This window comes from Penaeus chinensis, chromosome 2, assembly GCF_019202785.1.
Source record: "Penaeus chinensis breed Huanghai No. 1 chromosome 2, ASM1920278v2, whole genome shotgun sequence".
Classification (NCBI taxonomy): Eukaryota; Metazoa; Arthropoda; class Malacostraca; order Decapoda; family Penaeidae; genus Penaeus; species Penaeus chinensis.
Genome location: NC_061820.1, coordinates 1,566,133 through 1,573,632, shown reverse-complemented (window position 1 = coordinate 1,573,632; position 7,500 = coordinate 1,566,133). Strand labels below are relative to the sequence as shown.

At 44.1% G+C, this 7,500-nt stretch overlaps 1 protein-coding gene across 1 annotated transcript in view; it reads left to right on the top strand.

Annotated features, from left to right (window-relative positions):
• The window catches only part of LOC125037125, an 84,311-nt gene that overhangs the window by 9,755 nt on the left and 67,056 nt on the right, over nucleotides 1-7,500 (top strand). The window lies entirely within an intron of this gene.

The following is a 7,500-nucleotide window of genomic DNA, read 5'->3' as shown; positions in this document are numbered from 1 at the left end:
AAAGAAAGAGGAGGAGAAGAAGAAGAGCAACAAACAACAACAATAACAACAACAAACACCAAACACCAACAAACACCAACAAACACCAACAAACAAACTACAAACGCCAAGAGGCAGACGCACCGAGCCCGACCTGCCTCGAGACAGTCGGTCGCCACGAAGGTTATCGCCAGGAGGGTCGTCTGCTGTCCTCTTGAAAGCACGCTCGCCCGTCTCGCGTCGTCCGGAAGTTGTAAATCTAACCGCGGCTGCACTTGCGGGGGACGGAGGAGTGGAAGCGGCTCCGGAATCGCCGCTGAAGGGCATGGAAGAGCGGGAGACTGGGAGAGGGAGAGGGAGAGGGAGAGGGAGAGGGAGAGGGAGGGAGTGGGAAGGAGGGGGAGGGAGGGAGAGAGGGAGTGGGAAGGAGGGGGAGGGAGGGAGAGAGGGAGTGGAAGGAAGAGTGGGAGAGAGAGAGATGAGAGAGAGAGAGAGAGAGTTAAGAGAGAGAGAGAGAGAGAGAGAGAAAGAGAGAGAGAGAGAGAGAGAGAGAGAGAGAGAGAGAGAGAGAGAGAGAGAGAGAGAGAGAGAGAGAGAGAGAGAGAGAGAGAGAAAGATAGAGAGAAAGAGAGAGAAAGATAGAGAGAAAGAGACAAAGAGAGAGAGAAAGAGAGACAAAGAGAGAGAGAGAGACAAAGAGAAAGAAAGAGAATAAAAGAGAGCGAGAGAGAGTAAGAGAAAGAAAGAGAGAGAGAAAGAGAAGAGAGAGAGAAAGAAAGAGGTCATGGAATACTCACAAATACGAGGAAAATAGATAAAAATAGAAGTATGTTGTAAATTGATGGACAAACGATGCACGAAAATAGAGGACAAAATATAAATTGACACATTTTCTTTATTTTTATGGAAGAGGAGTATTACGAAAGACATAAAAATAGGAATTTTAAAAAATATATATTAATACAACAGGTTTGTTATGATTGTAATTTGTGGATTTATTATGACGAAAAAAGTTGTTAGAGCTTCATGATCATACAAAAGAATGGTAAGAACTCAGAACTAGATAATGGAATGTAATTTGCATATTGTTTCATTGCTTCTCATTCCAAGTCAAAGATTTATTGCGGTTTATTCCTGTTTCGAGAGTTAATAATTACTTTCTTTACTCCTATACGTTATAATAAAACGCGAGATGATACGAATTAAAAAAAAAAAAAAAAAAAAAAAATATATATATATATATATATATATACACGAAAGATATACAGGAAGAAACACAAAAGAGCGAAATATATATATATATATATATATATATATATATATATACACGAAAGATATGAAAGAAGACACACACACTCAATATGACACAAATGACAGGTGGGATACGTGACAGGTGTAACGGGGGTAGGGAGGGGGGTGGGGGTGACGGCCAATGTTACGTCACGCTCTATATAAGTGGCTAATGTTTAAGCTGGACTTTGTGTGGATGGGAGGAGGAGGGGAGGGAGGGGGTGGAGGAATAGAGGGGATAAGGGAGGAGGAGGAGGAAGAGGGAGAGGTTGAGGAAGAGGAGGAGGAGGAGGAGGAGGAGGAGGAGGAGGAGGAGGAGGAGGAGGAGGAGGAGGAGGAGGAGGAGGAGGAGGAGGAGGAGGAGGAGGAAGAGGAGGAGGAGGAGGAGGAGGAGAAGGAAGAGGAGGAGGAGGAGGAGGAAGGTGAAAAGGAAGAGGACAAGAAGAAGAAGGAGGAGGAGGAGGAAGAAGAGAAGAAGAAGAAGAAGAAGAAGGAGGAGGAGGAGGAGGAGGAGGAAGAGGAGAAGGGGGAGAAGGGTATAAGGAAGGAGGAGGGGAGATGGTAGGGGGTTGGTGAGTGAGGACAAGGGGATATCAGAGGGGGGGATATGGGTGTGGATAGCGAATGAATGGGGGTGGGGGTTGGTGGGGGGTGGAGGGGGGGTGGGGGAGAGGGGTGACCATGGGAATTACCGCAATTTTCGGACGCTCGCTAACCTGATGGTGCTTGTGGCGGCTGCTTTGGCGTCATCAAGTGCCAGCATTAATGAGGCCGTGATAGCTGGGTATAATTTGTAATCTGCCTCGACTCTGGACGGCGTGACACATGTCTGTCTAGTGTACGTGGAGTGGGAGAGTCAGACCGACAGATAGGCTGACAAAGCTGACAGAGATGTAAAGACAAATAGACGGGGAGACTTAACAGACAAACACAGACAGACAGACGGAAATATAGCTAGAAAAGTAGACAAAGACTTATAGACTGCCAGACATACAGAGTTTCTGACCAGACAGCCAGAGACGTAGACACACAGCCACACACACACACACACACACACACACACACACACACACACACACACACACACACACACACACACACACACACACCGCCTTCACACACAATCAAAACATACAAACAGACAGCTACAGATTCGTAGACAGAGCGCAGCCAACCAGCCAGGCCAACCGACAGCGCCTCTACCGACAGCAGCTCGAGCGGCGGGCGGAGCGGACGGGTGAGCGAGCGAGCGAGCGGCCGCAACCGCACTCACAGGACGGGACCCTCGGCTGCCGCAGGACCAAAACCGCAACTCACGCGACCTTCAATAAATCCAGAGCAACTTGCGGCGTCTTTGCAATCAGAGGAAGCGCGTTGCAAGCCCAGACGTAGCGTGTTAGATACTCAACATTTCGAGAGAAAAAAATAAAGGATGTTCTTCTGCAATATAAAATAAGAGTTAGAAAACAAAGAAAGAAAAAACGATAAAACTCACGAATCCATTAAAAAATGGTAATAATATGCAACATACATATCTTGCAGGAAGAGCGTGTAGATCACCCGCGGCAGAGCATTTGCAACTTATGCCACGTTACAGGAAGTAGAAACACACGACTGAGGATGTTCTCACCAGAGAGGAAAATAAAAAAAATAACATAATTCCACGAAGAGAAAAAAAAATGGAAAAAAAAAACTTCCCGCGTGGAGAAGGTCGTACAGGGACAGATATAAGGAGGAGGAAAACGAGGAAAATGAAGAAAGAGAAGACGAAGAGGAAGGAATGGAGGGAGAGGAAGAGGAGGAGGAAAGGAAGGAAGGAGAGGAAGAGGAAGAGGAGGAGGGAACGGAAAACGATGAGGAGGGAAGGGAGGGAGAGGAAGAGGAGGAGGAAAGGAAGGCGAGGGAGAGGAAGAGGAGGAGGGAAGGGAAAACGAAGAGGAGGGAAAGGAGGGAGAGGAAGAGGAGGAGGAAATGAAGGCGAGGGAGAGGAAGTGGAGGAGGGAAGGGAAAACGGAGAGGAAGAGGAGGAGGGAAGGGAAAACGAAGAGGAAGAAAAGGAGGGAGAGGAAGAGGAGGAGACAAGGGAGGAAAATGATGGAAGGAAGGGGGGTAAGGGGAGAAAAGGAGGAGGAAAGGGGGAAGAGGAAAAGGAGGAAAATGCAGGAAGAGAAGACGAAGAGGAGGTCAGGGGAGAAAAGGAAGAGGAAAGGGGGGGGAGAGGAAGACCAGGAAGAAAGGGAGGAAAAAACGGAAGTGGAGGAGGAAACAGTAAGAAAGGACGAGGAAAATGAGCAAGACGAAGAGGAAGTAAGAGAAGAATATGGGGAGGTAAGGAAGGAAGAAGAGGAGGGGAAGGGCATAAAGAGAGGAAGATGAAGTAAAAGTGAAGAAGAGGGAAAAGGAAAGGGAAGAGGAGAAGGAAGAGGAAAAGGAAAAAACTAAACAAAAACAAAAGCAACAAGACCGTAAAGCATAATTAGAAAAACAAACAAACAAGAAGAGGAATATGGAACACGAAAAACAACATGATTCTAACAACAATAACTTATTAAAATGAACAAAGGCTTTTATAATTGGAGATAAATCGGCCAATATCATTTGATTACAAACAGAATGTGCCTCTATTGCGTGTATGTTTGAAAGACAGTGGATGTGTAATGGCGGTGATAATGATAATGATAATGATGGTGATGAAGATGATGATGAAAGTGATGATGCTAATGATAACGAGAATAATATTAGTCATCATGATGATGGAGATGATAACGATAACAGTGATGATGGTGGTAATAATGATAATAGTGTTAATTATAATAATGATAACAAAAATGATAACAATAACAATTCTAATAAGAATAATAGTAATAATAACAATAACAATAACATTAACAAACCCACAGCAGCAATATCTCCGCGTAAGACAAAATAAAACAGTAAATAAGGATCCGTCCGCCTTTGCCTTCATCCAGAGGCGCTGCCGATGTGTGGACTGACAAACACCGACGCCGCCGCGAACCTAAACTAACTAACATTGACATTGCTTCCTTCCCTTTCATGTTTTCGCCTTTTTTTCTTTTCTTTTCTTTTTCTTTTGGTCCTTTATTTATTTTTTATTTTTTTCCTGTTTAATTTTTTGTTTGTTTTTTGTTTGTAGGATGAGGTGAGTTTAAGCTATTCGTTTTTTTTTTGTTTTGTTTTTTATTGTTTCGAGCGTTCGGATCATCCGTATATATGAAAAACAATTAAACATATAACAAAGGAAGGTGATGATTCAATGGAAAAATCAAATAAAAATAAAGAAAGAATAAATGAAAGAAAGTCAATAGACTCCTGCAACGGCTGGCCACGGGCGATCGTGAGGGCAACACAGGGGCATTAGAACCGTTAATTGTGATGGTGTCGCGGTCGGGAAAAAAGAGAAAAATAAACTCTTTTGAAGGTGTTCACTGGAGGGGAAGAAAGGGGGGGGGGTTGGAGGGAGGTTTATAGGAGGAGGGAGGCGTCTTTTCTTCAACGCAAAATGCTGTGAAATGCGGTGTTAAATCATACTGTTCTGGGTCAAAAACAAATGAATATTCATTCTTGGGTTCGAATCCTATGTCTCGCTCTTTGTTTACATGTCTTTTAATACCCGTATGTGAAACGTTTTCTTTACGGACGAGGTGATGACATGTTTTCAAGGGCAAACTATAGTATTTTGAATGGAAGAGTACGGTATTTAAAAAAAGGGAAAAGATAAAAGTAGACGTACATGTAAGCATACATTACACTCACACGTACACAGCGAGGCCTGAGGGCGGGCCGTTGGGGTCGGTCCGCCAGAAATATGACACATGTGTGCTCCGCTTACCTTCACCCTCCCTCTTTTCCTCCTCCTCCTTCCTTCCCCCTCCTTCCTCTTTTCCTCTTTCCTCCTTCTTTCATTCTTCTCCTTCCCCCTCTTTCGTCTTTCTTCTTTCTTCCTCCCCCCCCCCCTTCCTCTCTTCCTCTTCCTTTCTTTCAAGTCCCCCCCTTCTTTCCTTTTTTCCTCCTCTCTCCTCTTCTCTATACTCTCTCCTCCCCTTCCCATTTCCCTCCATCCCATAAACGCCATAACCCATACCCCCTATTTCCCCTTCAGCCCCCCCCCCACCCCCACCTCCAGAACAAAAATCACAAACCCCAAAAAAGAAATTCGATCCCATTATATCCTAAACCGGAATTAACGGACAAATGTCAAATCTCGCGCCTTTTCTCCTCTCTCTGCGAAAAATTAACAAGACCAAGCATAAGGAAAGCGCGAATGGCAAGTAAAAGGAGAGGGCGAATAACCAGCGTTAGGGAAGTGCGAATATGTAAAAGGAGAAGTGCGAATATGTAAAAGGAGAAGTGCGAATAACTATGTAAGAGAAGTGCGAATAGCATGTAGAAGGAGAGGGCGAATAACGAGCGTAAGGGAAGTGCGAATAACAAGCGCGAGGGTAGTGAGAAAAAAAAAAAAAGACATAGAGAGTACAAATAACAAGTATGATATGAGTGCAAATAACAAGCGAAAGGAGAGTGCGAATAACAAGCGAGAAACGAGGAGGGGAGGAGGTTCGAAATAACGGGGTTCAAGAGTCGCTTCGGAACTAGCTTTACGCAGCAGTTCCGGTGGGAGGGGGAGGGGGGAGGGGGGAGGGGGAGGGCGAAATAGCGGAAGGGAGAGGGAAAGAGGGAGAGTGGGAGAGAGGGAAGAAGAAAGAGAGGGTGACAGCGGGAGAGAGAGGAAAAGGGAAGAAAGGGAGAGAGAAAGAGGAAGAGAGAGAGAGAGAGAGAGAGAGAGAGAGAGAGAGAGAGAGAGAGAGAGAGAGAGAGAGAGAGAGAGAGAGAGAGAGAGAGAGAGAGAGAGGGGCGAGAGAAAGAGGAGAGAGAGTAAGAGTAAGACAGACAAAGACAGAGAAGAACGAACGAACGAGGAAGAGAAAGAAATGCAAAGAAAAAAGAAAGGAAGAGAGGAAGAGAAAAACTTCGTTGCGCTGGGGGTGGGTGTTGCCGCTACGACGCCCGGGGTGCAACATTTGGCAACATTTACGATCTTGCAACGTCTTCTTCGCTTCATTGAGGAATTGGGTTCTTCAAGGAGGGGGGGAGGGGTAAAAAAAAGGGGGGGGTTAGGTTGTTTGAAAAATGCAGTGATTGTGTATTCAATAAACGTTATAGTAATAAGGATAAGCGAGAATTGAATTTTAGAATTAATTTGCTGTCATTGTTATTATTACCATTGCAACAAAGCGTTGTTATGGCCTTCATAATCACAACTATCCAGCAACATAACTACTAATAAACCATTTTCTCGCCTTTTATCTCGAAAATTTTAAGTCCTCTCTCTCTCTCTCTCTCTCTCTCTCTCTCTCTCTCTCTCTCTCTCTCTCTCTCTCTCTCTCTCTCTCTCTCTCTCTCTCGCACTTTACGCTATACGGAATCAATATTTTTTTCTGCTTTTTTCTACAACGAAACGAACTCCAACGTAACGGAAGAAAACAGTAACGTCGGGAATCACTCGTGCAGGATAAAGAAAACTACTCACTCGGGGTCTCAATATTAGCATAACAGTTCTCGGTGTCTCTGTCTTTATATCTTTATTTCTTTCTGTATGTATGTTTGTATCTTTCTTTTTCTTTTATGGCTTGGCTTCTCTCTGTTTCTTTCCTTCTGCCTGTGTGGTTTTCTCATTCTTTATCTGTGTCTGTCTCTCTTTCTCTGTCTTTCTCTTTCCTTTCCTATTCTTTCTTTCTTTCCCCTTATAAAAAAAAGGATAATTATAGAGATATAGGAAAGAAAGGAAGAGATAAGATGAAAGAGGAGGAGAAGAGAGAAGGAGGAGAGAAAAGAAAAGGAGTGGAATAGATAAGGAGAAAAGTGTGATTAAGAAGCAAACAGGGTATAGGAAGAGCAAAGAAGAAAAAGGAAAATGAATGACGGAGAGAAGGAGGAAGAGGAAGAAGAAAATGTCAAGCAACTTCTGTCATGGTCAGGGAATCTACGAGAGATTTCCTATCACTATATTCTTGCATGTATTAGCTTGCATGGGCGAAACAGAAAGGGCCAGAATAGTTCTAAAGGTCACATGAAGAAAAACAAGCCACGTATAATGCAATTAATGAAATATATATATTTGTTTAATCCACGATAAACAACCCCGACATTATCATTCAAAGACACTTTACGTAACAGGAGATCAGATCAGAACAGTCCCCTCGCCAGTCCTAG